Source organism: Schistocerca serialis, chromosome 1 (genome assembly GCF_023864345.2).
Source record: "Schistocerca serialis cubense isolate TAMUIC-IGC-003099 chromosome 1, iqSchSeri2.2, whole genome shotgun sequence".
NCBI lineage: Eukaryota > Metazoa > Arthropoda > Insecta > Orthoptera > Acrididae > Schistocerca > Schistocerca serialis.
Window position 1 is genome coordinate 1067249778 of NC_064638.1, and position 11099 is coordinate 1067260876.

Consider the following 11099-nt stretch of genomic DNA (forward strand, 5'->3'; position numbering starts at 1 on the left):
TGTAAACAAACATAACAATATCGTACCTCGCAACAATGCAGGTTGAATGGCACAAAGAAGCGTCAGTGGGGAAACTTTTCAAATTACGATATCTCTTTCGCACTAGGATCCTGCAAGAAACATCACTGACATTCTACTTTACTCTTCTTTTAGCTTGTTAAGGTCAATAGGTATTTTATCATTTAAAAAGTGTATGTTTCCACAAAAAATGCACTTCAAATATTATCGAATTAGTGAAGTGCGGTGGAAGAACGAACAGGGATACTGGTCAGACGAGAACACAGACATAAATACAAAATGAATTGAACGTAAAGCAGGGGTAGGTCTAAGATAAAAAGAATGCATATATTCTATTATGAACAACATAGTCAACACACTGTCGCAGCTAAAATAGACCTGAATCCAATATCTACCACAACAGTGCTAGTTAATGTGCCAGCTAAATCCGCAAGTGATGTTAACTCGATACTAGGAAAAAGAAGAGAAAGAAAAGCAGCAGTTTAAGAATCATGGAAGAACACTACATATTAAAAGTGGATAAACTGCAAAAATATAGGAAATGGTGGCAATGGTATCTGGATAAAATGAAGGAACCAGAGGTTATTGGGAGTATCAAAGAAAGGCTGCAACTGACTGAAACAAGGGAAGGGAATACAAGAAAAGACGAACAGGTATCTTTAGGAAATGAAATAGTAAAGGCAGCAGAGGGACAAATAGGTAAAAAGACAAGGTCTGGAACAACCTTATTGTTAACAAAGAAAATATTGAATATCGTTGACAAAAGGAGAAAACATAAAATGCAATACATGTAGTTAACAGTGGCTTGGAAGGAACGGCTAGATGACAAGTGCAAGGTTATAGAGGAATAAATTAGTATGGGAAAGACAGATGTCGTACACACGGAAAAAAAGAGATCTTTGAAGTGAAATAGAAGCAACTGTATTAATATCAACAGCTCATATGCCAAGTCAATATTAAACAAAGAATGGAAAGCTGAAAGGTGGAAGAAATAATTAGAAGGGTTATTCAAGGGAAATGGAAGTGTGGAGGGAGTAAATCAAGACGAGTATGTGGGAGGTGATACTGCAAGATCTAAGTCGAAGTAACGTCCCTGAAGTAGACAAAATTTCCTCAGAATTTTGACATATTCAGGACAGTCAGCATTTAACGAACTATTGTATCTGGAGTGCAAGATACATGAGATAGGTGAAATATCCTAAGACTTGATGAAAAATATAATTCTTTTAATTCCAAAGACGGCAGGTGTTGACAGGTGTGCATAGTACTGAACTATCAATTGAACGAATCGTGGTTTCAAAACACTGACACCACTCATTTAGAGAAGAACAGAAAAACTGGTTGAAGCTGTCCTCAGGGTATAACAATTTAGGTTCCAGAGACATGTAGTAACACGCGAGACAGTACTCACTCTACGACTTACCCTAGAAGACGAAATGAAAAAAATACAAAGCTACGTTTACAGCTTTTGTAGACTTAGAGAAATATTTTGACAGTATTGAGTATGCTCTTCAGAATTTTGAAGGTAGCAGAGGTAAAATACAGGAAACCAAAGGCTATATACAGCTTGCACAGAAACCAGACTCCTGTTATAAGAGTCGAATGACGAAAGCAAAGTAGAGGTTGAGAAGAGAGTGAGACAGGATATCGCAATGTTATCCAGTCTTTGTACTGCACGGAAAAGTAAACACATGAGTAATTTGGGAGGGTAGTTAAAGTTCAGGGAGAATAAATTAAAACATCGAGTCATAATGGGTATTAATAAAGAGCTTTAGCTGCATTTAGTCCTTTCTTTTGGATCACTACCGGTTTCGTGGGACTAAAAGCCACATCTGTATAACAATAAATCCAGAAGGAATAACAAACCTAATGTGTCACTGGTATCGTAAATTATTTTAAGGTTTTTAAGATTTAATATTTTCTTTAATCTTAAAATAATCTACCATACCAGTGTTTATCTTAGGTGTATTTCTTCTGGGTTTATTATTACACAGATGTTCACATAAAGATGTGGCTTTTAGTGCCACGAAACTGGTAGTGGTCGAATAATAAAGGACTAAATACAGTTGAAGCGGTTTATTAATACCAAAGATGACTACTGAAAGCTGTGGTTGTCCTGCATACGAGATTGTCTGCTAAAACACTGAGATTTGTAATTCTGTCATAGATGGCAAATACTTGCAAGGGTACTTGAAAAGAATATGTTGTGTATTGAAAAAAGATTATAAGATGAATATCATGAAACGTTAAGCTACGGTAATGGAATGTAGTCGAATTAAATCAGGTAATACTAACGGAACTAAATTAGGAAAAAATACATTGAAAGTAGTCGATGACTTTTGCTATTTGGACCTCAAAATAACTACGGACAAAAATAGAGAGGATATAAAATGTAGATTGGCAATAGCAAGAAAAGAGATATTTATTTACATCGAATTTAAATAAGAGTGTTAGGAAGTAATTTATGGAAGTGTTCGTAGGGAGTGTAGCCTTGTTCGGAAGTGAAACGTGGACGATAAGTAGTAAAGACAAACAGAGCATATAGGCTGCAGAAGAATTTTGTGAATTAGGTGGTTATCTCGAACGACTAATGAGAATGTACTGATTCACATTGCGAAGAACTGAAATTTAGGGCACAACCTAACTAAAGGAAGGTATCACTTATAGAACACATCCTGAAACATCTAGGAAAGTAAGATTGGTAATGGAGGGAAGAGAGGGGTGGCAGAAGTTGTGGAAGGAGATCTAGGGATGAATACAGTTATTCAGAGATGAAGAGGCTGGCTCAGGCTACACTGGAACGGAGAGATACGTCGCACCAGTTTACAAACTGAAGATCGCAACAACAATGTGTATTATTTGTAGTTAACCTATGTAATTAGAAACAATTATCACCCCAATAACACACAACTTGACTTTAGTACCCCGTTAAACGTCACGTAAATATTGTAGTAAATAACGATTGCTGCAGTCAGGTGATTCGACAGAAACAGTTCACCTGGTAATTGCACCCGCCCCCACAATGCGCAAAAACTCTACCCAAGTGCATTAAGTGAGGAACGTTTATGCAAAAGCAACGAAACGCTATTTCACCGTCCTCTGTCTAATTCACGATATAATCATACAAACTGTCAACAGATGTCCGTATGTCCGTAAGATCGCGTTCTGCACGGAAGACGGCATTCCGGTCAACGGACAACTACATCAACGATGATGTCAAGGCACCTACCAAGAGAGATAGTGTTTGCCAGATAGTCTCACATCCACAAACGCTGTGTACACAGTCACAGACGGTGCATTATGGCACAGACAAGACGCCAGTAGTGGAACAACCTTCACATCACCCAACTCTGCACTGTTGCAGAATTTATTCAAGATGGCGGCGATAGATATGCCAAAGAAACAATGACGCCATGGCACGAAGTTCAAATTTTGGTGGGAAAATAGGTCAAATGGGCTACCTTTACCAACTTTAATCATCCAACCGCCACCTCTTCCTATAAACTGGTAGCAAAAGGTCTCAGTTTGTACTAGGCTGCTGGATAGGATAGGTGTAATTCTTTATTTTGTAGACAGTGTTCATTTAAACAATTTGAGGCAGTAGCTCCATCCAGTGTGTTCACCATGAGATCTGGAGTCCAACTGACCTAGTGCACAGTAGTGCCACCAGAAAGTGCTGTCGTCACTTCCATGATGTAATCGAAGATGGCGGTCTGTGGGAAAAATTGTGGGAAAAAGACTGATCCTGTTCTGCGCTGCTGGAGAGAGAAAGTAGTGTACTTTATTTATTCTGGTGTAATTTATTTAGGGATATATTTAAAGTAGTTTGTTTATTACACTGATACAAAACACTAGCTCTGACATGCTTGGGGTCACAATACACAGCCTACACAACTGCAAACTACTCGTAAGTCAACGAAATAATGAAGTACACTGATGTGCAGACACGAAACAACTCATAAATTACCGAAACCATGCAGTACACAGCATACAGATCTGCAAACTACTCATAAATCACCGAAATAATAAAGTACACTGGTGTGTACAGACGCAAACAACACGTAAATTACCGAAATAATGCAGTACACAACGTAAAGACCTGCGAAATACTCGTAAATCGCCGAAATAATGCAGCACTCTGATCTGCAGCCACAGGAACAACTCGTAAGTTACCTAAATAATCCAGTACACAGCCTACAGACCTGCAAATCACCGAAACAATGCCGTACACTGATGTATACAGACACAAACAACTCGTAAATTGTCACAAACATGTGTGTAAAATGCTCTGCAAACACGCTCACTAATTATCAACTGTCAAACTAATGCATCACACAGCCTGCACACCTCGTCACAAAATAATTCAACAGACACGAAAACAACTCCTAAGATGTCAAAAAAATAATGCATGTGTAACGCCATGCAAACACACTCACAGCAATTAAACACTCGAAAATGATGCAATGCACAAACACTCATAGCACGAAAAAACGCTTTCGAACTATCGTCAACCTCAACATGTCAACCAACTGTTCCCTACAGAGCCCCAAGGTATACACGCCGAGCAGCGTGCTGGCGCCAGTCCCATATGCGAGACACCTCCAGGCCGTATACAAGTGTTTACCAACATTGCTGGCGCCATGCCCCACTACCTGTGGTCCAGCCCTGAGAGAAATGTTTGTATAGCGGCTCATCCTCGCAGTTGCAGCTAAAAGGTTCTCAAAGTTATACTTACATCATAGGTTGCACAATAGAAATCTGTTGCAATGCTTCCAAGAATAGCACAGGGTGCATTGTTCCTAGCGATCCTAATGGGACATGCAAGCTGCATCTAGCCGTGCACATGTTTACCTCCCCATTGTGGCTCATGCATCGCCACAAAATGTCCACATACCGACTCACTATCGCGTGTACATCTAAAAGGTTCTCAGCGTCACATGGACGTCACATGGCTATGTAAATAAGAGCCAATTCTACCTCTCGGAAATGGTAAAGTGCTGCAAAAATAGTGAATGGTCGCTTTTGTAGGAGCTTTAGTGATGTTTCAGCTTGTCTGGATGGAAATTCTGGTCCTAACAGGACCTGTTCACAAAATAGCCCATAATAACACCGACTGCATGCTCCCTCACGACCCTAACGGGACAGCCCATACATTACTTATCACTCCCTTATCGGAACTGGTCAAGTGCGGCAGAAATAGTTAACCATCGCTTTTGCAGGAAATTTCGTGATGTCTCAGCTTGTCTGAATGTAAATTATTGCTTCAGCTTCTCTGGAGGGACCTGTTCACGTAAACAGCGCAGAAAAACGCTGAATGAATTCCTCCTGATGGTCCTAACGTGACATCCTCTCCATCACATGTTATCCTTCCTGGAAATCGTTAAGTCCTGCTTTCAATAAACACCTCCAAACCCTGAAAGTTCTCATCGTTATGTAGAGGCTCCTACATCCTGGCACAGAGAATGTCTTGTGAATAAATACAGCGATGTGGTAGGCTCTTACTGCATTTACCCGCCAAATTACTGATGCTGCCAGTGTGGAAGCACTTTCTGCCTTTTTCTTTCTACAGACAACACTTTCAGTGGAAAATTATTTTGTACAGATCGCCATCTTCCACTGACATTTAAACCCTGTAAAAGTAGCCCATAGATCGTCAAATATGGAAAGATTCTTACTCAATTACACTGCTCTGCCACTGAGGACGGAAGCTTAATATTAGAGCAGCAAACCGATCTCCAACCCAGCAATACATCACTGCATACTATATCGATATAGTAAACATACAATTCCTATAATTCGCCATATCAAATCACCCCTTCTGCATCATTCATATAGCTATCGACCGCCAGACACTCATACATATACTGTAAAGACAGGCAGCATAAACACATGCACATTGCGGCACTAGATATTTTCAGCAGGGTCGGGTGGTCATCCTCCGCAGCCGACGGTCATAAGTCATCTGCTCGTGATGCGTGGCCAGAGTGCCCACAGAGGTCCGAAGTCACTCTCTGAACTGTTGTACAAAGACGGGCCCAGGCCTCTCAGCACAAAAACATTACTGTTTCTGGCCCCGACCTGCATGGTTGCTTGCTTTCTACACACATCTCCAGACTCTGAGACTACAAGAAGATATGTAATTTCACGTGGTTCACCAGAATATCATATCATTTACGCGAAACTTCTCGATATCAAGCACACAGCAATATTACTTGCATAGCAGAAGTATCACACGCACATTATAGTTCCGAAGATAGACACTGACAATTATTTCTCCAGAAAAAAAATTTTAGTGAGGTGCAGCTTGCTGTAACAACTGAGTAACTAGAAGCATATGCCATCTTCAAACACCTTTACGTGAGAACACAAAAAAAAATTGAAGAAACTCATATTTCCACTGATGTCAGTGATGTAACACATGCCAAATCATTGTTATAATTTATGAAGTCAACTTAGGTGTTTCTCATGTCTAAAGAACTAGCAAACGTGTCTTCCACCCATCTTTCGTATGGTTCAAATGGCTCTGAGCACTATGGGACTTAACATCTATGGTCATCAGTTCCCTAGAACTTAGAACTACTCAAACCTAACTAACCTAAGGACTACACACAACACCCAGTCATCACGAGGCAGAGAAAATCCTTGACCCCGCCGGGAATCGAACCCCACCCAACTTTCACCTGCTAGATGCACACACCACAATCAGTGTTCCCTCAGCTAAATAGAGGCGCGAAACGTGTAGAAGCAGTCAACTGGACAATTTTCATGGGAGGGAATAATGGTCCATTGCAAATACATATCCATATTGAATCTTCTAAAATTTCCACGTGATCACGAAAGCTATCCACCACATACTAAATATTACTCTGTTATTCGGCCATCTAGAGGATGACACGGTTAAGTCAGCTACATTCCTGCGTCCCAACATGCATCTCCATTCAGACAGCTCATACCATTAGCCAGAAACGTAAATCATTCCCGCCACAGGGCACTGGCACAGGCAGAACCATCCTAGGAAACCGGCCACATATATATTTTATCACTGTACTTAAAATTAAGTGTTACTATCGCAGTCTCAATTGAACGACATTCGACAATGAACGAAGTATTGGAAATAGACCCTGCTGATGGCTGTGGCTCTGGAAATAGAAATACCTGTACCATTCTTATGACTTGACATACTTTCCCCTCTGCTTTCACAGTATTCCACATCAAATCCATACCATCCTTACGACTGGACATTGTCATTCCCTTTGCACATGTCGAAACACACACTCACACTTTATAAGAATGATGCTCAAAGTGAACCTATCATGCATCCCCTACTGACAAGTATAACACTTCGCCAATAACCGATTGCTGGCGTAATGAAATAATACTGAGAGGACATGTTTCATAAGTTTTTCTTGTGAGTGGTACCACTGTGTCTTAGAAGGAGAGGCTTAACCATCTTACAAGCAGCCAGATGTTAAAAAATACGACTGTATCACTGTCACAATCGGTCTTGGATCTACAGGTACACACAAGTTTCCATGTTAAAAGCTATAGCGGATTTATAAATCGAGCTGCGGCATTCCCGGGAAATGAAGTGGTTTTGCCAGACAAATAGTGCGATACTGAATATAGACTGTGACCGCTGGAGTGTGTATATTATTATCAGACTAACAGTGCAGTTACACGCCGGTGCAACCTCGTAATAAAATTACAGAATTTAGAATGTGATTCGGTTAAGGAGTGTGGTATGAAACCAGTATTTGCAACTCCCTCATGCCACCACTAGATACTTCTCCAGTATTTGTAACGCATTCTGTCTCAATGCCACATCAGAAGTTCAGTGATATATCCACTGGGTTGTAGGCGATGGTTGATTGAGAAGGATCACAAACAGTAGACAGTGTGCTGATTGAGGTAGTAAGAAATGTACACAGGCTTTTCAGACCTCTAGTGTTACACTCTCCTTCAGAAATGCTGAATGGGATTTGGAATCAAGTCGTTCCATTCAACCACATACATGCATTGGATCGTATGGAGAAGTCCCTTAATGATTAGTGTCACTAGTGAATCAACGAACCGAGACACCTGTTTCGAACCTATCAGCTACAGTAAAGTTTTAGATAGTCGTTATGCATCTTGCAACTGGCCACTCAGACTCTGTGGAGCCTCCCTGCAGCTTTGCGCATGTGATCATTCCAATTTAAGTTGGAACTGAGTAGAAGTCCGAGAGAGCTATATCCACCACCTTCTGCAACCCGTGTAGAAACAGGGTGACCTGAGTTAGTGCGACAGGACCGTGTTATGACCATTTGATGGAAATGAGAACAAGTTGTCATAGCTCTGCCAACAGTGTATGATGTGCAAGGTCAGTGCCAAACGAAGTCTGCCCCTGCAACACGAGGTAGTACAAAACACAGTACGGGAACTGAAAGAAGGATGAGGATTTTGCTACTGCCTTTTGGTGCGTCCCTGAGCTATATAAAGGTATTGCCATCCAAAGCAGACCCGCGTCCCTCAGGGCCCATTCATGTCTATCAACCCACCATGCTATCATTGTTATTCTGTATCATCCAACAGGAACTATAAAAGGTCCACTAACTTCATCCAATAGAGAACTCAATAAGAGTTTTACCACATCTCTCTCCTTCAATATATCAAAAACAAATACTGTCTGTGTGCCCAGATTGAGCACATGTAACGATCCTATTTTATACACAGGTATTAAGCCATAGAATGGACCAGTGTGAAGTTGCATTGCCTGTACTGTAGGAGGATGACTGTATCCTCCAAACCATACTGTAAGTCGCAAGAGACCCTCCCTGTGACCCGGTGTCGTTGTTTGAATCATTTGTTTTTTTTTATGCTCTGACACCCTGTGTACACTGCCATACATTTTATTTTTTTCACCACGACTTCTGTGTCAGGTTCTAAACTGGTATTAACACGTTCTGATCCATTGCTTCTCACACAAAACTAGACGTCGCAAGGTGTAAGTCATGTTGTTACTGCTGCTACCATAACACACCACACACACTGGATGATTTTAAATAAAAGACAGTTACAACATAAGGACACTAGAAGAGTTTGTAAACGTTGTGGAGAGTTTCCAAACTGCTGTCCGAAGGTGACTGACGACCTCTACACTTAAACTCATCTGTCACTTGACAGAATAGCTGATGGCTCTGCATTCTGTTTCGACTGATTCCTCATACTGCAGTCATGTAAGCGATCACTGTTTCGGTGCTAGGCAGCCCCAGAAAGTGTTGCCCCTCCACAAAAACTCTGTCTCCATCTCAAACAAGTGTTGTCAGTCATTCATTATGAGATAACCAACAGCGTACCAGTGGACGGATGGGATGGAAAATGCACCGTCGATGCACTATAATAATAAGCATCACAGTTGATAGTGCCAACAATTTTAGCAATTTTACAGTAATTTCAACACCGATCAATGGTACGACAGTGTGTTTCCCAATTTCAGTATCATAGCTAAACTGGCCCTTCTCTATTCTGCGAGCATCATTGCAAATGTAGATAGATGACTGTGCAGTACGCTCATTCATTGTTAATTCTCGAACACCTGCACATTAAAGCATTCCAGAAAGTACTCTACATATTTCTAGCACCCTGAGCATAGAGCATAATTTGCGATGTTTCCCTGTGTGGATGGGAGTCACAGAGCATTCTCGCAGTCTTAGGATAAATTTAGAGACTGCAAGGCCCCCTCACACTGTCTTTGACCAGCCCGCCCTGCAGCACCGTTACCGATTTAATCTGCAGCTGATCAGAAGTAGACCGTTACATTCCGTGTCTCGTGAATGAATGGAGCTAGCCGAATCCTCGTCCATAAAACTACACAAGATTTCTCCAGATGCGCCTATGCCGAAGAGGTTAGCACCCCTTATCAGTGTATAGTACCAGATTTGAAAGTGTTGTGATGTAACATCAGATGGTTAAGAAGAACAAGAAACGTTTTCTTGTATTCCTCTTGCTGTCGCATACTGGTTCCCAAGTACAAGAATTCTTCTGCACCAACCAGAAGTATATCCTCAATTTCCCCGCATTTCGGTGTATTTTCTCACAATTTATACTCATTTTTAGCAATTCCATCGATTTTTTTATGTCACTTCTATTCATTGGATCATTACATGACGTCACGTCGCGTGATCTAAAATCGCTTGTAAATGTAGTACAGAAACCAACACCTAGCGCAAATGCACTAATTTCTTTTCTGTACTCGGTTGCATCCAGCAACCTCCATCCACATATTCCACATTTGCAGTGCATTTGCTCTGGTTTCCATTTGTTTGTGTATGTGCATGTGTCGCAGATGGTTCCCAGGGCCCGGTCCTCCCACACATGAACCCAACTTCAAACACAGAACAAATATTCGGATTTAACGCGTGGTTGGTCCACCAGTCAGCCCTATCCTAGATGTGACGTGTAGTGGATTCGCCTCTGAACATCAGTCTGGATATACAGTGCATGGCAGATCCACACTCGAAAGCTAACTCAGATGTAGTATATTGTGGATCTGCATCCTAACATCCCTCTGTAGATTGTGTGTGGCGGATCCACCTTCAAAGCCTATCCCAGACGTGGCATATTGTGGATCTGCATCCCAACATCACTCCAGACATAATGTGCAGTGGATCCACACTCAAACACTAACTCGGGTCTATTGCGGATAGGAGGTGATGGGATGCAGTCAGGTACAGTGTGATACTATGCCTCCCAATCAGAAAAGAATATAGTGCATTTGCGCTACATGTTGGCAACTCTTCTACACTTAAAGCAATATTAGAACACGGGACGAGACGCCATGTCATGAGAGAATGGGTAGAAGTGACATAAAAAAATCGATAGAATTGCGAAAAATGACGGAAAATACGTATAAATTATGAGAAAATACACCGACATGTGGGGAAATTGAGGTTGTAGTTCTGGCTGGTGCAGAAGAATTCTTGTACTTGGGAACGAGTATGCAACAGCAAAAGGAATACGAGGAAGGGATGACATGGAAACATCGGAAGCATCAGCCTTATAAAGTATGAGTCTGTGTTTCGACATGTGCAAAGGCAATAACT